At 35.6% G+C, this 21,711-nt stretch overlaps 1 pseudogene; it reads left to right on the plus strand.

Annotated features, from left to right (window-relative positions):
* The window catches only part of LOC143671777 (cytoskeleton-associated protein 2-like), a 116,843-nt pseudogene extending 95,409 nt beyond the window's left edge, over window positions 1-21,434 (plus strand).
* The last annotated feature ends 277 nt before the right edge of the window (window positions 21,435-21,711 follow it).

Below are 21,711 nucleotides of genomic sequence, written 5' to 3' on the forward strand. Positions count from 1 at the left end.
TCAGTAGTGTAGTTCTAAGGATTTTTTAAAAAATGTTTTTATTATGTTACCACTTATACAATCTAACATTGCCCCCTTTTAAATTATATTCAGACATGTATTTTAGTACTGTTAATTGCATTCAAAATATTGTGAAACCATCACCATAAGAAATTAACCAAAGATTTCCATCATTTCAAATAGAAAAGATCATGTTCTTAAAGCTAATCCATTCCTATAATGTAGACCAATTGTGACTGGGGTCTTTCGATGAGGGTTTTTCCAGTTGAAGCATGCTTTATATGTGTCTTAAGTCTTCATAAGAGGGTAAACAAAAGAGAGAAAAGAGAAAAAATCCCCAGAGAACCTGAGAGAGGAAAGTCTTAGAGAAGTCAGAAAGAAAAGACAAAGAAGCCTAGAGAGGGCATACAAAAACAGAAGAAGCCACTGAATCCAGAAGCTGGAAGCAGTGAAACCCAGAAGAGAAGGAAGAGGGCAGCAGATGTCACCATGTGCTGGGCCATGTGACAGAGGAGCTGAGGATCTCTATTAGTATTCAGGAAGAAAGCATCATTTGTTGATGCCTTGATTTTGACATATTCATGGCCTAAGAACTGTAAGTTGTAAATTAATAAATCCCCATTGTAAAAGCCAACCCATTTCTGATATATCACATTTCATCAGCTTTAACAAACTAAAACACTAATTGTTTTAATTCATTGAGATTATACAGTATTTGTCCTTTTGTGGCTGGATTATTTCATGCAACAGAATGTCTTCAAGATTCATCCATATTATTGCATGGATCAGGACTTAGTTCCTTGTATATATTTATATGCAACATTTTGTTTATTAATTAATAGTCTAAGGGACACATGGGCTGCTTCCATCTTTTATCAATTGTCAATAATGTTAATAAGAACATCGGTGTGTAATATCTGTTGGAGTCCCTGCTTTCATTCTATTGGGTACATACTTAGTAGAGGGATTGACAGGTGATGTGGTAGTTCTATATTAAGCTTTCTGAGGAACTGGCAAACTTGTCTTCTGCAGCAGCTGCACCATTTTACATTCCCACCAGCAATGAATGATTTCTCCTATCTCTCCATTCTTTTCAAAAACTTGTTTTTTTTTTCTTCTATTTTTTTAGTAGCAGCTATTCAAATTGTTGGGAAATGGTATCACACTGTGGTTTTGATTTGCATTTCCCTGGTGGCTAATGATGTTAAGCAACTTTTCATGAGCTTTCTAGCCATGTATATTTTCTTTGGAGAGATGTCTGATCCAGTCTTTTGCCCATTTCGTAATTGGGTTGTTCATCATTTTGTTGTCATATTGAATCAAATTTTATGTATTCAGGATACAAAAATTTTATCAGATATGTGGTTTCCAAATATTTTCTCCAATTGTGTCAGTTGTGATTTTACTTTCATGATAAAGTCCTTTGAGGTGCAGGAGTTTTTAATTTTGATGAAGTCTTATTTATACAGTTTTCCTTGTGTTGTTTGTGTTTGGGTGTAAAGTCTAAAAAACCTTTACCTACCACAAGGTACTGATTATGTTTCCTAGGTTTTACTTTAGGAGTTTAATAGTTCTGATTCTTATATTTAGGTATTTGATACATTTTGAGTTGATATTTATATGTGGTATGAAGTAGGGACCCTTCTTTTTTTTTTTTAGCAAATGGAGGCATTGTTTTCACAGCATCAGTTATTGAGGGGACTGTTTTTTTCAAAATCGAGTGGTCTTAAGGAGAAAAATAATTCTTTCATCATGTAATTCCTTAGTGATCTTCTGACTAAACATGTTATCCACCATTGAGTGTGGTGTGTTAAAGTCATATAGAACTGTCAATTTCTCCCCTCAAATCTGTCAGTATATGATACATACATTTTGATGATTTACTATTAAGTGCATATATTTATATTGTTACATCTTCTTGTTGAATTGTCCCCTTTAACAGTATATAATGACTGTGATGGTTTGCAACTATTATGTACCACAGGAAAGCCATGTTTCAACCCTGATCCAATCTTTTAGGATCAGACATTTATCATACTGTTGATTCAATATTGTAGGGCAGCAACTTTTGAGTAGATTATCTCCACAGAGATGTAACATGCCTAATTGGGGGTGTGAACTTTTGATTAGATGGAGATGTGATTCTGTCCATTCATGGTGGTATTGGGAACTTTACCAGAACACTTTAAAGGAAGAAACATTTTGGAGAAACCTCAAATGCAGATGCTTGGGGAACAGCTGCTTCAGAGCTAAAAGAGACACAGATGTTTTGAGATGCTTGGAGTGCCAATGGAGAGAGCAGATGCCTAGACATGGGCAGAACCCAGCAGACATCACCAAGTGTCTTCCAATAAGATGCTAAGAAAGCCAGAAACCAGAATTAGGTCTTGGAGAAACTAAGTGAAGTCCCACAAAAGCTAATTGGTGAACCTCCACAGGAAACACAGACTGGAAGCAACAGAGCCCAGGAGCAAGGGACTGGTATATGCCACTCACATGCCTTCACAGCTGACAGTGCTATCCAGACAGCATCAGCACTTCTTGAATGAAATTAACCTCTTATCAGTGCCTTAATTTGATCACTTTCACATCCTTAGAACTGTAAACATGTAACTTATTAAATTTCCCCTTTTTAAAGCCATTCCAGTTCTCATATATCACATTCTAGCACCTCACAAACTAACACAGAGGTGGGGTGCTTCTGTGGTTTGCAAATACCAAACAAGTTAAAGCAGCTTTGTAAATGGATAAGGGGAAGATTCTGGAAGAGTTGTGAGGAGCTTGAGAGAAAAGGCCTAAAATGCCTTAGGGACGGTTGGTGGAAATATGCACTTTAAATATACTTCTGATAAGGTTTTAAATTGAAATGAATGTCTTATTTTAAACTGAAAGGAAGGCATTTTTTGTAGATGGAAGACAGAATTGAGAGTTGGGAACTCAGACATTTAGCAAAAGAGATTTCTAAACTAGAGAATGCAGTTTGGCTGCTCCTTGCAGGTTATAGCAAAATGCAAGAGGAAAGAGACAAGTTGAGAAATGAATTCTTGGGTACAAAAATGAATAGAAATTGATGGTCTGGAAAATTCTGGAGTGCCAGAAAGTGAGAACCCAGTAAATAGTACCCACATGAGAATTTAACCAAACATAGAATCAGTTTAGCCATTTCAGGAAACGTGAGGATTGGAAATGTAGTTATCCACAAAAGATTTATGGAACATCATAATGTCTGATGGTTAGGATCCCTGCATACTACATAGAAAACTGACAAAAGTGTTGTGGGATCTGTATAGATGGAACCACTGCCAGTCTTGACTAAAAGGGACAAAAAAGGGACAAATTGAAGAAAAAATGACTTCAGAGGCAGAACTATGGAAACTAAGGTCTGCAGCCAAAGAGAGTGGATCTACCCATGCACTTGGAGAGCTTGAGTTTTCCATGAAGGTAAAGCACTGACCTTCTGCCTAGATGCACAGGAAGTTTTGTGGCCCCAGGACTCAGACAGGGTGTGCTGGTTTTAAAGGCTGTATGGACCCTAGAAAAGCCATGTTTTAATCAAAATCCCATTTCATAAAGGCAGAATAAACCCTATTCAATACCGTATATTTGAAACTGTAATCAGATCATCTCCCTGGAGATGTGATTTAATCAAGAGTGGTTGTTAAACTGGATTAGATGGAGGCGTGTCTCCACTCATTTGAGTGGGTCTTGATTAGTTTCTGAAGTCCTATAAAAGAGGAAACATTTTGGAGAATGAAGGAGATTCAGAGAGAGCAGAGCAGAATGACATAGCCACGAAGCAGAGACCACCAACCTTCGGAAATGAAGAAGGAAAACGCCTCCTGAGGAACTTCATGAAACAGGAAGCCAGGAGAAGAAGCTAGCAAATGATGCCATGTTCACCATGTGCCCTTCCAGATGAGAGAGGAACCCTGACTGTGTTCACCATGTGCCTTTCCAGATAAGAGAGAAAATCTGACTGTGTTCACCATGTGCTCTTCCACTTGAGAGGGAAACCCTGAACTTCATCATCCTTCTTGAACCAAGGTATCTTTCCCTAGGTGCCTTAGATTGGGCATTTCTATAGACTTGTTTTTTTTTTTTTTTTTTTTTTTAAAGGAAAGACAGAGAGAAGGAAGGAAGGATAGAAGGAAGGAAGGAAGGAAGAAAGGGAAACATTTTTAAACATTTTCTTGTTTTATTGTATTCTGTTTCTCCGTTTTTGTTACATGGGCTGGGGCCGGGAATCGAACCGAGGTCCTCCGGCATAGCAGGCAAGCACTTTGCCCGCTGAGCCACCGCGGCCTGCCCTAGACTTGTTTTAATTGGGCCATTTTCTCGGCCTTAGAACTGTAAATTAACAACTTATTGAATTCTCCTTTTTAGAAGCCATTCTGTTTCTGGTATATTGCATTCTGACAACAAGCAAACTAGAACACAGGGGATTTCAGGGAGCCTGGCTGTCACCCCATTGTTCTGGAGGGGTTGAGAGTGTGCCCCAGAGATTGCAGAGATCCCAAGTGCTTCCCGAAAGCTTGGAGAAGGTGGAGGCAAAGTAAAGTTGGTCCCCCCAGCACATCCCAGTGTTGCAACTTACCTTAGTGTTTGAGGAGAGATCAAGGTCACTGCTTAGGCCCTTGGAAAGGGTGTGACTGCCATTTTTTTTAAAGCTGCAAGGATAAATGACTTCCAGACTTTGAAATCTAATTGTGTTTTCCTTGCAGGTTTTCAGAACTTTTTAGGTCTGGTCACCTCTGTTGACCTTGATTTCTCCCTATGACAGTGGAAACACGTATCCTTTGACCATCAATCTATTATAAACCGACAGCAGATTACTTGTTCTGAGTTTCACAGGTGCAGAGCAACAGAAGAATTTTGCCTTAGGATAGACCATGCCTACATCTTACATTGATGGGATTTTGTACTGTTTCTGACTTTGTATGGTATTTATATTGTTACTGAAATTGTTTAAGGCTTTTGTGATATTGTGATGGAGTGAACAAATTATGTATATAGATAGAACATGCTTTCTTTGGGTACAAAAGGTGGAATGTGCCAGTTTAAAACTACTAGATACCCAAGAAAGGCCATGTTTTAATCCTGATCCAATATTGCAGGACATAAACTTTGATTAGATTATCTCCATGGAGATGTGATATACCCAATTGTGGGTGTGACCTTTTGATTAGATGGAGATGCGGCTTCACCTATCAGAGTATGTCTTGATTATTTTACCAGAGTACTTTAAAAAGGAAAAAAAATAAAGAAACCTCAGATGCAGACATTTGGAGAACAGTTGCTTCAGAGTTGACAGAGACATGGATGTTTGAAAATGCTTGGATTTCTGACAGAGAGAACAGATGCCTAGACATGGGTGATGGCAAGCAGACATCATCAAGTGCCTTCCCATGGCTAAGCAAGCCTAAACCCAGAGTTGTGTCCTGGAAGAACTAAGTGTAATCCCACAGAAGCCAAGTGTTCTGAGTCCCCACAAGAAACAGAGATTGAAAGCAAAAAAATCCAGGAGCAAGGGGCCAGTGGATGCCACCCACATGCCTTTCAAACAGGTGTTTTGGATGGCATGAGAATTTCTTGAGAAATGACAGCCTCTTGTTGGTGCCTTAATTTGGACCTTTTTACAGCCTTAGAACTGTAAACTTGTAAATTATTAAATTTCCTTTTTAAAAGCTGTTCCATTTCTGATATATTGCATTCTAGCAGCTTAGCAAACAAGCACAACGATAAACTTTGTGCCTCATAACTGTTTTTGTCTTAGGCTATCTTATCCTATATTAATATAGCACCCCAGCTCTCTTTTGATTGCTACTTGCATGGTATGGTTTTGCCAACCTTTCACCCTTAGTCTACTTGTATCTTTGAAATTGAAATGAGTTGCTTGCAGACAGCCTATAATTGGGCCATGTTTTTTTTTCTTTTTTATTCATTCTGCCATTTGCTGCCTTTTGACCGGAGATTTTAATCTATTTATAGTCAAAGTCACTATTGATAATACAGAACTTTCTTCTGCCATGTTACTATTTAGCCTTTGTAAGTCTGATACTTTTGTCCCTCACTTCCATCAATGCCTACTTTAGTATTTATTTTATTTTTTGTGTTGTACCTTTTTGAGTGCCTTCTCACTTCTATATGGATATATTTTCCATTTACTTTCCTTGTGGTTACCCTGGATTTAAAATTCAACATCATAAATATGTAACAATCCCATTTTATCTGATAACTGAATTTCAGTAGCACACACGTATACGTTTTCTTATACCCCTGTTTTTTTTTTGTACTTGTTACAGCTAACTTCTTCATACATTGTATGTCCCAAATCATCGATTCATTGTTACTTTTTATGCAGTTGCTTTTTTTTTTTTTCACATGGGCAGACTCTGGGAATTGAACCGGGGTCTCCAGCATAGCAGGTGAGAATTCTGCCACTGAGTAACTGGTGCACCACCCTGCATTTGCCTTTTATCATCTATAGGAAGTGAAATGTGGAGTTACATACCAAATGATACACTACAATAGTACTTAATTTTGTAATTACACAAATGGTTACATTTACCACCCATCCTTATTGCTTTTTATGCCACTTTGAACTACTAACCCCTCCTTTCAGCTGAAAAAAACTCTCTTTAGCATTGCTTTTAGGAAGGTCTAAGGTGTTGAACTCCATCAGCTTTTGTCTGAGAATTCCTTAATCTCTCACTCATTTTTGAAAGAAAGTCTAGCCAGATAGGAAATTCTTTGTCAGCAATTGTCTTCTTTCAGCACTTAAATTATTTCACTCTACCACTTTCTTTCCTGAATGGTTTCTTGAAGAGGTTGGCATTCAGTATAATTGGAACTCATTTGTACATAACACCTTACTTTTCTCTTGCAGATTTCAGAACACTCTCTTACTCCTGTGAATTCAACTGTGTGATTAACATATGATGGTATGTATTTTTCTCCATGTTTGTCCTGTTTGGTGTTCTCTGGACTTCATGGATGTGCATATTCATGCCCTTTGCTAACTTGGAAAGTTCCCTGTCATTATTTCTTTGAATGTTATTTCTGCCCTTTCTCTATTTCTTCTCCCCCTGTGATCCTATAATATGTATATTATTGCAGTTCATGTTGTTCCAAAGCTGTCTTATATTATTTTGACACGCTATTTCATTGTTATTTCGGCTTCATAGCATGGCTAATTTCAAGTGTCCTTCTTCAAGTTCACTGATTCTTTCTTCTAACAATTCCAATCTTTTCTTGAGATCCTTCTTGTTTGTTTTTTTTTTTTCATTTCAGCTATTGTAGTCTTTTACTTCAGTTGTTCTGTTGGTTCCTTTTTAAATTTCCATCTCTTTACTAAGACTGTCATATTGCTACTTCATTGCTTTCCTGGTATCTTTTTCTTCTTTCTCTATATTCCCTTTCATCTCTGAGCATTTTAAAGATCATTTTATTAAAGGCTTTGTTTGGCATATACATATTCTCTTATTCTTCTTTGATGTTTTCTTTACTATGCTCTTCCTTTGGATGGACCATTTTTTCCTATTTCTCTGTTTGTCTGGTACTCTTTTATAGTACACTATACATTTTAATAAATTAAAATAGTAACTTTGGGATTTATTCTATGAGATGTCTGTTTCTTGGTTTTGTTACCAGCTGGTGATAAGATAGATATTCTTTTGAACTTCATCCCTCCTATTAGCCTAAGTTCAGTGCAGTGTACAGGGCTTTCCCTGTCTCTCTTGACCTCCTTTTTGTCCTGGGATTTTGCTTGTTGTTTGTTTTGGAGTTCTCTTGTTTGAGATGTTCTCTTGGCTTCCAGAAATTCAAAATAGCTTTTTAAGAAAATCCTGCCTTTTTTAATAGTTGTTTTGACAGGAGGAATACGCCCTGGAGCTCCCTATTCTATCATCTTCTCATAATCCTTTCCTGGGCATTATCTTCAGATTTTACTTTTAAGGAATTATTAATTATTGGATGAGGCCAACCCACATTATCAAGAATAATCTCCTTTATTTATTCAATGGATTGCAGATGTTAACCACATCGACAAAATGCCTTCACAGCAACAAACTAGATTAGTGTTTGATTGAATAACTTAGAACTATAGCCTAACAAGATTGACACAGAAAACTCAAGAGTCTAACATTTAAATGTTTTTTTATGCAACATCCTGGCAGTTCAAATTGCCAGACTAGTGGTTGGAGGCCATGGAAAACTTATATGTTTGTCCTGGGTTATGAGCTGAAAACAAATGTAGCCTGTACACATGAACACATAAGACTATCACTGACAGAATTAACTCAATCATTTTTCTATCTCTAAACTCTAATATTTTCAAAAATATTCTTTAATATTTTAAATAAAAAAGAAATATATTCTTGTTTTAACTAATAAATTAATTCAAAGAAGCACAGATAAATAATTTCCAACACTTAATCTCCTTTATTTCTATGTACCTGAGATAACCAGAGTTTACAGTTTGGTCTGTATGACTCCGCTTTTTTTTAATTTCATAGAATACTTTACAAAACCTGTAGTCCCTGCAGAATCTGGCCCCTGTTTACCTATCAACCTTACTCCATACATAATATATTCCAGTTACACTGTATTTCTTCCTGTTGTTCAGCTACCCCAAGCTTGTTACTATCTTAAGAACATTGTCTTGGTGTGCCCAATACCTAAAATCTTTTCTCTCATATCTTGATATGATTGACTCCTTCTCAATACTGAGGCATTAGATTAAATGTCACTTCCTATTAAATTCTTCCCCAACAAACTAACTGGTAATGATCTCTCACCTTTGTCACTCTAGCTTCCAATATCATCCTTATATTCTTCATAGAAATTTTCATTAACTGAAATCCTTTCATTCATGAATTCATTAATTCATTCATTTACTGTCTGATTCCCTAAACATTTGTAAGTGCATCCATGAGAGTGGGGATGTAACCTGTTTTGTTCACTACTAAATCTTCAGCATCTCTAAGTACTCCTAATAAAAACTAAAAATTCAAAAATCATTATGACCAACAAAACAGGAATTCCCAAAATAGGTATAAGATATTAGTATTTTTCAAAAGATACCTAGCTAATTCTAATATCCATCCATGGCTACAAACAATCATTCTTGGATAGGAATTAATGAACCATGGCCCACAGACTAAATCCAGCCTATCTGTTTGTGTACAACTTGAAAACCAAGAATGGTTATAACCTTTTTAAATGGATGAAAAAATTGAAAGAAGATTACTATTTCATGAACTGTGATAATTATATGATACTTTAATTTTGGTGTCCCTTTGCTAGTCTGCAAACTGTAGAAATGTGATATACCAGAATTGGAACAACTTTATGAAGGAGGAATTTAATAAGTTACAAGGTTACAGTCCTAAGAAGTGAAAGAGCCCAAATTAAGGCACCAAAAAGAGGCTACCTTCACTCAAGAAAGGCTGATTGGTCTGGAACATCTCTGTCAGCTGGGAAGCCATGTGGCTGGCATCTGATGGTCCCTTGCTCTTGGGCTCCATTGCTTTCAATCTCTGTCAATGTGGGGGTTCCTCATATTGCTTCTCTGGGGTTGGCTTTCAACTCTTGTCTTCCCTTGTTTTCTCCATGTTTTGTGTTGCTTAACATCTCATGACAACATCTTCGGAGTTCCAAGCATCTCCTAACATCCACGTTTCTTTTCTCCAAGCATCAGCATTTGCGTCAGTTCTGCTCTGAAGTATCTGTCACTCTCTCTGTGTTGGTTCTGTTTATTCTGTCGTTTCTGTCATTTCTGCCTCTCTCTAAAATGTTTCTTCTTTTAAATGCTTCCAGTAAACTAATCAAGACCCAGCTGGAATGGTGGGGGTCACATCTCAATCTAATCAAAAGATCACACACATAATTGGGTGTGTCACATCTCTATGGAGATGAAAAATCAAAATTTTCCAACCTACATTAATTGAATCAGGATTAAAAGAAACACCTGCTTCCACAAAATTAGATTAGGAGTAAAAGGTGGCTTTTCAGGTGTACATAATTCTTTCAAACCAGCACATTCCACCTTCTGGATCCTCAAAAAGACATGTTATTTCATGTACAAAATGCATTCACTCCAGTGCAATATCACAAAAGCCTTAACACATTTCAGCACAATACAAATACAATACAAAGTTAAAATCAGTACAAAATCACATTAAAGTCAGCTTAAGGCATGGGTTCTTCTAAGAAAAAAAAATTCTCCTCTGTCTTTGAACCTGTAAAATTTATAACAAGATATCTGCTTGCCAATATATAAAGGAGGACAGTCATAGAGTACATATTTCCATTCCCACGGGGAGAAATTGAACAAAGCACAGGAGTCACTGGACCCACAGGGCAAACATCACTAGATCTAAAAGTCTGAAAGTCATATTTGTCCTTGGGGATTTAGAAAGTGGCAGTCCCATTCTTTCCAAGGTACTATGTAGCAGTTTTGCTCTCTTTCAAAATGCTAGGATGAGTTGCAATACTGGGGTCATTGAGACCATCTTTTTCTCAGCTACACTGTTTGAATATATCAGAGCCACGCCTGGGCTCTCTGCCATCTCCAGGGCACATACCCAACCCCTACACCACAATGTGGTGGTAGCAAGGTTCCCCTAACCCCCAGTTTATGCACTTCCACCTCTGCAAGGCACAATGTGGCACAACTTTTCCTAGACAGCTAGGGCAAATTTACCCTCTCCACGTGCATAGGTGAGTCTGTTTTTCTGGCCTGAGGTTTCCTGTCTCCATACCTTAGCCTCCATGGTTCTGTTTCTGGAGCCATTTTTCCTTCACTTTGTCCCTTTCTTGCCCCTTCCAGTCCAGACAGGCAGAGGTTCTGTTTATACAGATCCCGTAACACTCTTGTTGACTTTTCATACAATATGCTGGGGTCATGCCCATCAAACAAAACAACTTTCCATAAATCTTTTCTGGAAAACACAATCTCCAACCCTCACTTGTCCTATAATGGCTGACTAATTCCATATTTGGATAAATCCTCATGTGGGGCCCTATTCACTGGAGTCTCACATTCTGGAAGCTCATATTTTTCCAGAATACCAATTTCTGTTTTCTTTATACCCAAGAGTTCACTTTTCAACTTTATCTCTTTCCTCTTACATTTTATTATAAGCTGCAAGGAGAAGCCAGACTGCATTTTCTACATTTACTTTGGAAATTTCTTCTGTTAAATATCCAAGTTCATCACTCTGAAATTCTGCCTTCCATCTACAAAGAATGCCTTCCTTCCAGTTTGGAGTGACACGTTCATCATTTCTATCTAAAGCCTTATCAGAAGGATCTTTAGAGTGTACATTTCTACCAACAGTCTATAAGGTATTCTAGGCCTTCTCTCTCAAGCTCCTCAGAGTTCTTCCAGAATCTTCTCCTTATCCATTTAAAAAGCTATTCCAATAGGTTTTGTATTTTTGAACTGCAGCAGCCCCACTTCTCCAGTACCAAAATCTGTGTTAGTTTGCAAGGATCCAGAATGTGATATGTGAAAATTGGAATGGCTTTAAAAGGGGGAGATTTAATAAGTTACAAGTTTACAGTTCTAACAATGCAAAAGTGTCCAAATTAAGGCACCAATAAGAGGTTACATTCACTCAAGAAAGACCAAATGGTCTGGAACATCTTTGTCACCTGGGAAGCCATGTGGCTGGCATCTGTTGGTCTCTTGCTCCTGGTATATATTGTTTTCAGTTTTTGTCCATGTCAGGGTTCCTCACTTTGTTTCTCTGGGGCTGGCTCTCATCACTTGTCTTCCCTTGCTTCTTCCAGATTCTGGCTTGCTTAATATCTCATGGCAGTGGCTGCTGGGCTCCAAGCATCTCTAAAAATCCATGTCTCTGTTCTCCAAATTCAGCATCTATGTCAGCTCTACTCTGAAGTTTCTCACTCTCTCTCTGTTGTTTCTGTTGCCTCTGTCATTTCTGACTCTCTCCAAAATGCTTCTTCTTTTAAATGATTCCAGTAAACTAATCAAGACCCACCAGGAATGAGTGGAGTCATATCTTTATCTATTCAAAAGATCTCACCTACAATTGGGTGTTTTACATTTACATGGAGATAATCTAATTGAAATTTTCAAACCTACAGTATTGACTCAGGATTAGATAACATGGCTGTTCCCAAAATACCGGATCAGTATTAAAAGATGGCTTTTTTGGGGGTATGTAATACTTTCAAACTGGCACAGCCCATAAATATAATTTTATTGGAAGAAAACATCACCCTTTGGTTTGGTTAATGTGGTGTTTTGGAATTATGTACCCCAGAAAAATATGTTTTAAAACTTAATCTATTCCTGTGAGTGTGAACATTTTACAATAGGACCTTTTGATGAGGTTACTTCAATTAAGTGTGGACTAGATGAATCAATATGGGTCTTAATCTTATTACTGAAAGCCTTATAGGAAAGGTCTCTAAGACAAACAAAACCCGAGGAAGTCAGTGGGACCCAGAAGAGAAAAAAGAAATCAAAGGAGACTGCCATGTGCATTGCCATGTGACAGAGGAGCCAAGAACCATGGATCACTGGCAGCCAGCCCTAGAATGCCTAAAATGCCTAGAATAGTAACCTGGAAGAAAGCATCTTTTATGACTCCTTAGTTTTGGACATCTCATAACTGCAAAACCATGAGCCAATAAATTCCTGCTTTTAAAGCTAACTTACTACATAGTATTTGCTTCAGCAACCAGGAAAAACAAAACTGGTATTATCCGTGATTTCTTTCTTTGATCCACAATGGCAGATCTTAGTACCTGTGACAAGAGGTACATGAGGAGTTATCATTTCTTTGCACTACTTCTCAGAGTACTACAACTTGAAATGTTACAGTTATAATGCTGCTACATTTCAAGTGCCATGCATATTAACATGCTGGAGCATTTATCATTATCATTATTATTTTGTTTTATTTCACTTTTAGCCATCATGTCAAAACAGGAAAAAGAAGACTTTTAATATCATGCTTTTAATGCACAGTTGTATGTGAATGTTTTGTATTGAATTATATGACAAAGCATTGTCTTTGCTGTCTACTGACACTCAAGCTATACTAAAAGAATTAATTATGTGTCATCATTACCAGTACTAGCCCTCATAACATATTTCAAACTCACAGGAAAGCAACAGTCAGCAAATTACAAAATATTAAATTGAATATCTCATCAGAGCAAATTATTTCAAAAAATAAAAGATGAAAATGAGTCCTCAACCAAAATATATTTCTGAGTTGCTCATTTGTTTGCCAAGGAAGGAAAGCCTTTTATTGGTGGTGACTTAGTTCAGTTGTGTTTTGATTGCAGCAGCCAAATAAATATGTACAGAAAAAAATAAACATTTTAACACTAGTAGCCTTTTGGAGAGATGGTTGTTCAAAAAAATTGAGGACATTGGGAGAAACATCCATAGTCAAGTAAAAGTGAGCACAAATTATTTCAAATGATTTTTGTCTCAATGAGTCAGCATATATTACTGATATTGCTCATTTCTTATTTATTTGATAAGTCAATGCTGAAGCTAAAATGATTAAAGCATTAACCTCTCTGAATAGTTTGTGGAACAACAACAATTAAGAATATCTCCAAGGGAGTTATTAAATGCAACCTGAAGCAGAGTCTATGAAAATGTGCTACAACAAATGGTAGTAATAATTTATGTGAAGCAGAAACATCTTAGTTGGGAAAATTTACAAAACTTAATAAAATGTAAGGTGTTTAAAACCTATGGTTACTGATTTTGTTAGCAGTCATTCAAGGTCCATTTATTTTTTTTGTCAAAAATAGCTGACTATTCTGAATTGCCAGAAAACACAGCTGTTTGATGCCTCAACAATGGTAGAGTTTTATTGCAAGTATTTGAACTGCGGACCATGAATGAAAACTTTCTAAACAAGAAGAACTATGCTCAACAACTATTACTGAATACTGAATTGCTTTGAAAATTAGCTTTGGCTGCAGAATTGATAATATTCCTTAATTAATTAGACTTAAAATTAGAAAGCAAAATAATTATATGCAAAATTTGTACTGTACTGAAGTCATTTCAATGACAAACAATGTTATTTGAATCATTAGTAATTTCACACTATTTTATACACTTCCTGTACTGTCAAATTTAAATCAAGAAATAAGAGCTCCATCTCCACTCAAGTTTGAAATGGATAAATGTTCTTAGCTCAAACTGCAACTCCAGCAGCAGTTTTAAGAACTCAGTTTAAAGGGAAATAAAATTTTCATATTTCAAAACCATTGAGCAATACAATCAAAGAGCTTCCACCTAACCTGCAATAAGAAATGATCAAATTTCAATGTAACAACATGCTGAAAAACAGTAAGAGAAGAATCTCATAAAATTTGAAAATTGTTTTCTAAGTAATTAATTGAAATGTCTTCAAGGTATAATATCAATGTTTGGAAATACATATCTACATAAAAATACAGTTTCAAAATTGAAATAAGTAAAATTTCATTTCAGATAAGCACTAACAGATGAAAATTTGCAATTACTTTTCATGATAAGGGACATTAATTTTAAACCTCAATTAATTTAAAGTTTACCCCTCCCCAGTATCCATCCTTCTCACCAATTGACCTGTATGAAAAAAATGCACTCAATTATTAGTAGTATGTTTTGCATTTCATTAATAAAAAATTATGAAAATGTGTTTTATTTCTTGTTATGCTCAAGTCTACTATACCCTTTCTGACTTTTTGCTTATTCATTTTATCAATTCCTAGGATAAGGATTGAAATATCTGACTGAAATTATAGATTTATCTGTTTTTACATGAAGTTCCTTCAGTTCTGCTCCAGAAATTCTCATATTAGTTGCATTAATGTTTATGATTATCATGTCCCCTTGACATGGCCTCTTTATCATTATGAATTGATTTCTTCTATTCTTGACAATATTCATGCTCTGAAATTTACATGTTATCTTGTTAATTATAACCACACCAGCTGTCATTTGACTAGTGTGAGTGGTATATATTTTTCTAATATTTTACATTTATTCTTTATATTTAAAATGTGTTTCTTGGGGGAAGCATATCATTGGGTTTTGCTTTTGTATGTAATCTGACACTCTGTCTCTTAATTGGAGTGTTTACAAACAATATATCTTGCTATTTGTCTTCTATTTTTCCCACCTATTCTTTGTTCCACCTTTCCCTATTTGTTTTGTTCATATGAATTGACTATGTTTATAATTCCATTTTATCTTGCTTGTTTTCCTATTAGCTATAACAGTTTTTAATATTATTTTAGAAGATGCTTCAGGGTTTATATATACGCATTTAATGAAGGTCTGCAATCAATTAATACAGTATTTCATGAATAACATAAGAACTTACAAACAGTATAATTTAACTTCTTCCATCTTAATCTTTCTTCTACTGTTGTCATACAATTTCATCTACATATAAGTATCTTTTAAAGTGATTTAAAAATAAGAAAAGTAGTTGTATTTATTATTCTTTTACCATTTCCAGTGTTTAAAGCTGTATGTTTTCTTGAGTATAGTTTTACCTATATCTTATTGATTTTTATTTGTGCTTTTTTCTTTATTTTCTAGATAATTGAGATGTTTCTTTTTAATTTCTATGTGATCTAGGAATTATATAGGAGAAAATATAAGTTTCAAATATTTGAGAATTTGTAAACACTTTTATATTACTTATTTCTAATAATAATGAATTATGATTAGATCGTGTGTCTTTTAATGTAATTTTATGGATTCTTTATTAAAAAGTATATGATTTTAAAAAATATGTTTTGCATGAGGAAGAACAAAGGAATGTCAATAATACAGGGTGCTGAAAACAGATGGTAATTAATATTTTAAAACTTTAATAAAGTATATGATTTTTATCAACATTCAATGGATATAAAATGAGTATTCATTATTTGTTGGACACGAAGTTGTATATTTTCATTCCATATTAACTCCTTGATTATATTATTCTGATTTTTTATGCTCTTGCAAAAATCATGCAGAGAAACAGAAACATTCACACTCAGTTGATAAGAGTGTAAAATGGATACAATGACTATGAAGAGTGATTTGTCAATAACTAATGAAGTTGAATATTCACATATCCTATCCCACAACAGTTTCATTTCTACAAATATGAATTAGAGAAATGCTGTAATCTCTCTCATATATGCACAGAAACATGTATAACTTCATTTTAATATTCAAAAATAAAAAATGGAAATAAATGTTCATCATTTAGTAATAAATTAATTAGATTTAATCAACAAATGCTCATTGAGTGCCAAAAAATTCAGTCACTGCTGTAGATTGCATAAATGCAATGGTGAACAAAGCAGACTAAAACAGCTGATCATATGCTATTTAGTGAGGCAGAAAGATGGAAGAAAAAGTAAATAAAATATAATGTCATAAAAAAAGAATTATGGGAGGGGGTGTGAGGGTAGTTTGGTGGTATAATTCTAGCCTGCCATGCAGGAGACCTGGGTTCGATTTCCAGTCCATGCATTTCCCAAACAAGAAAACAAAAGAAACCAACAAAAACAAACAAACAAAAAGTTCAACAAAATGGTGCTGTAATAATGGGATACTCACATGGAAAAAGAACGAAATGTGACCGCACCATACAGCATAGAAAAATAAAAAATAAAAATAAATAAAAGAAGTATGCATAAGGATAAATATAATACCAGTTGTAAAATATATAAAATATGCAAAAATTTATAGTATTTATGGAAATGATCATGCATTAATAGTATAAAACACACATGTATTATAAACTCAAAATTCAGGAACATGGTTACCTTTGAAAGGTACATAGAAACTGTACATAGAAAATGTAATTAACAAACACTACATAGGGATCTTGAGTTAGATTTTTTGTTTTATTTCTTTGTTTAACAGAGAAGTGTGGGTTTACAGAGCAATCATATCTAAAATGCAGGATTCTCATACAGTACTCCCCCAAAATAACTTACATTGGTTTGAAATATTTATTAAAATTGATATCACTTTTTAATAATTGTACTATTAAGTAAAGGCCATGATTCAACTGAGGGTTGTTTGTATAGTGTAGTTCCACAGATTTTTTTTTTAATTTTCTGTTATCATACATATACTATATATCATATAGTATACATATAATATACTTTATATACTATATAATATGTACATATACTATACACACTATCTACCATTAGATTGTTTATACATATAATCTGCCATTTCCCCTTTTAAGCATATTTAGATATATATTTCAGTGCTGTTAATTGCATTCACAATGCTGTGCTACCATTGCCACCATCCATTTAAATCTTTCCAAATAGGAAGCCTGTACATTTAAACCTTAACTTCCCATTCCTTATCACAACCCTGTTCTCTGGTAACCTATACTCTAGATTCTGACTTTATGAGTTTGCTTATTCTAACAGTTTCAAATCAATGAGATCATATATTTATCCTTTTGTGTTTGGCTTATTTTATTGAACATGGTGTCTTCCAGGTTGGGTAAAAGGTGTTTGCTATATTATTCTCTCAGTGGTATTGCATGACTGAAAAATCTCTTTAAAAGAGTATTCACAAGAGATCCAAGATGGCTGATTAAGGAAAGGCTGGACTCAAGGTCTCTAACAGAAAATCATCTAGTGCTCAGGTAGAAACTGTTCACAACGTATCTGGAGCTCTAGAGATGGGGGGAGTGCTCTACAACACCCAGGGTCAGAGGGAAATGGCAGTGAGAAAACTTGAGTAACCCCCCTCAGCACTGGCTCCTGGTCCCCATCCCACACTCTCAGGAGAGAAAGCATATGTTTCACCAGCCTCTGGATGGTGGGCAGCTTGTTGAAAGGACAGTGGGGTTTCACTCTTCCTAGAACAGGGTATGACATTATCTAGCCCTGAGCCAGCATTTAGCCTGTGAATTTGCACTGCTGGGACTACCTGTGATTTAAACCTGCCCTGGCCAGCTTAATGACACCAATGAATGGAGTCCTTGGGAAACTAAGAGCCTTCTTTCTGAGGGTTGAGAGGATTTGCTTGCCAATGTGCCCCACCTGCTGGCACGTTAGAGAAATGCACCCATGGGAAGACGTCTTAAAGGCTTTTGACCCTGCTGGGTGAGCCAAGATAGTGCACCCTTGGGGAATAGAATTACAGTCTTCTAGGCATCTTTACCTGACATTCTCCCTGGGGTCCTGTGAAGCTTCTGTGCACCCCCTCCATGGATCCCTTCGTTGAGGAATACTGATGAAACAAACGTCTTCTAAGACTATTAATACAAATCCAATCAACAACAAAAGCTTTGACAAAGAAAGAACCCAAACTCCAGAGTAAACTGACCAAGATACTCTGATGCACAGATATCAGTAAAAATTAATAAACTATATGAAGAAATAGGAATATATTGGCTAGTCAAAGTAGCAAATGAAAACACCAGAGGAGGAGCAGAATCTGGAACAACTAATAAAAAATGTGCAAAGAAATGTCCTAAACAAATTCAATGAGATGGCTTAACAAATAAAGGACATTAAGAAGATACTGGGTAGACTTAAAGAAGAAAAATATCATCATGGGTGAACCAGAAGAAGAAAAAGGAAAAGGGGGCAGAAAGAATATCTGAGGAAACAATGACTGAGAATTTCCCAACTCTTATGAAATGCGTTGATATCCAGGTCCAAGAAGTACAACATACCACAAACCAAATAAATTAAAATAGACATATTGCAAGACACATACTAAAAAGAATGCCAGATGTTAAAAACAAAGAATTTTCAAAGCAGAAAGAGGGAAGCAATTTGCAACAGGCAAAGGATGACTGATAAGATAAAGCACAGATTTCTCATCAGAACACATGGAGGAAGGAAGGCAGTGGTATGATATATTCAAGATACATAAAGAGAAAAATTGCCAGTCAAGAATTCTCTGTTTGACAAAGCTCCCCTTCAAAAACAAAAGAGAGCTTAAGATAAGCATAAGAGTTTACAGATAAGCATAAGCTGAGAGACCTGTTAACAAAACTCCATGAGACAAACACCAGCAAAACAGAAGATAGAAATAGACATAGGGACAATAATAGCTGGAGAATTCAATGCATCACTCATATCAAAAGATAAAACATCAAGGCAGAGGATCAATAAGGAAGCAGAGAAATTGAATAATAAAGTAAATGAACTAGACTTAACAGACATATATGGAACAATGCACCCCAATACAGCAGGACATACAGCCTTCTCAGTTATTCATAGATCATCTCATGATAGACCACATATTGGGTCACAAAATAGGTCTTTGTAACTGTAAAAAGTTAAAAATCATACAAAGCACTTTCCCTGATCATAACAGAAAGAAGCCTGAAATCAAGAACAAGCAGAAGAATGGAAAATGCATAAATTTATGGAGAATAAAAAATACACTACTATTAAACAACCTGAATCAAAGAAGGAATCACAAGAGAAATCAGTAAACATCTTGAGACAACTGAAAATAAGAGCACAGCATATCAAACATTACAAGATGCAACAAAGGTAGTGCTGAGAGAGACATTTATTGCCCTAAAGCCTACATTAGAAAAGAAGAAAGAGCTAAAATTGAAGATCTAACTAAACACCAGGTGGAAATAAAAGAAAAAAAAGGCAAACTAAACCCAAAGCAAACAGAAGGAAATAAATAACAAAGATTAGAGCACAAATATATGAAATTGAGAATACAAACAGTAGAATAAGCAATACTTTCTCTACATGATAAAATGCCTATATGACAAATGCACAGCTAACATTATACTCAATGGTGAAAGATTGAAAGCTTTCCCACTAGGACCTAGAACATAACAAGGATGTCCAGTGTCACCATTGTTATGCAGCATTTTGTTAGAAGTTCTAGCTAGAACAATTAGGAAAAATAAAGAAATAAAAAGCATCCAAATTGGAAAGGAGTAAGTAAATTTTTCATTCTTTGCAAATGACATGATCCTATATATAGAATTTCCCAAAAAATCTATAAGAAAACTCCTAGAGCTGATAAATGAAGTCAGCAAAGTGTCAAGAAACAAGATCAACACTCCAAAATTAGTAAATTTCTATACAGTATTAATGAGCAATTGGAGGAAGACATCAGGAAAAAATTCATTTACAGTCAAAACTAAAGAATCAAATAACTAGGAATAAACCTAACCAAGGATGGAAAGTCCCTGCAGTCAGAAAACTACAAAGCATTGCTAAAAGAAATCAAAGACATAAATAAATGGAAGGATGTTCCATGTTTATGGATTCAAGACTAAATACTGTTAAGGTATCAATTCTACCCAAACTGACTTAGAGACTCAACATAATCCCAATCATGACTCAGGGCCACAGCCAGAGGTTGTGGGCAGCTCGTTGGTCACCTGAGTGCAACTCTTGCCTGTAATGAACCTCATGGCAGTGCCTCAAGGCCTGCAGCTATTGCACAGTTAGAGGCCCAGTCCATGCTCTGAGGCTGATAAAGAAAATGCCAATATATCTACAGGGAGCAAAAATAATAAAAGGGTGGAAAAAATTGTATTTCATTAAAATTTTCTAATGAATTAACCAATTCAATGATAGCATTTGATACACATAATTTTGAAGATAATAATCAAACCATTCAGCTGTTACCAACTGAAGATGATCCCAAAAATCCACATAAGAGATTTAGCCAGGCATTTCATTAAAAAAAAAAAAAAGTAAAGAAAATCAAATGACTACAGAAAAACCAAAGCAGGATGCTGCTAACATTCACTAGAAACTTGTGCTTAGATCTTATCATGGTCAAATTGTTCAGTCTAAGGTTAATGCATTTAGAGAACCTCTATGGGTCAAAGATGTGAGTACTGCAACAACCCCAAAACTTTCAACTACTATCTCTGAAGCCACAGAGCCTCAGCCTATAAACATCAGCAGTGTAACAGTGAAAAGTAATAGAGCCTCAAATGTAACTACCACAAAATTTGCAAGCACTGCATGTCAGGACAGACAACTTGTGTGACCTCCTATTAGAAGTCACCACAGTAATAGCCACGACAAGGTGAAACGGGATCAGTAGACCTTCTGTCAATGTTACAATCCAGTGAGGGCCTATTGGAAAGGGATTAATACAATTAAAAACAGATTTATCTAAGGTCCAAATCAGTTCTTCTCAAGAAACAGAAATAAATGAGACATCATCAAGAAACCTAGCTTGTGAAATTTTAGCCATATCAGCTTCATTTGCTAAAACTAAACTGATAGAAAAGTCCCAAATCATTGACTAGTGAAGACATCCTGCAGCCAAAGCAAATTTTTATAGATCAGCTCAGCCCAAAGAAACTGCAGAAGAGAGAAAAATCTGTCTGACAGGCTGCAAAGCTGGCAAAGAAAGAGTGCTGAAAAGGCCTCCTATTGTTGCACAAAAAAAAGGGACAAGGCTTTAAGCCTCCTGGAATGTTACATAGAAATAGAATAAACCTGGCTGAGGCTCTGAAGTTTTAGGAAGTAGGTTTTATTTTCTATGGTCATAGGGCAGAGCCAAGTAGCCTCCAAAAGTTTGAGCCTCAAATAAAAGGCAACCTTAGCTTTTGTAGACTGTATTACATGCTAGAGATAACGCAAACTTAATATAGCCACTGGCAATATTAAAGGAAAAACAATTGGTTAGTTTGAGGGACAAAGCGAGTTACAGAAGAAGATGAGCTGTTAGGGGAGGGTCCC

The sequence above is a fragment of the Tamandua tetradactyla genome, chromosome X (assembly GCF_023851605.1).
Source record: "Tamandua tetradactyla isolate mTamTet1 chromosome X, mTamTet1.pri, whole genome shotgun sequence".
NCBI lineage: Eukaryota > Metazoa > Chordata > Mammalia > Pilosa > Myrmecophagidae > Tamandua > Tamandua tetradactyla.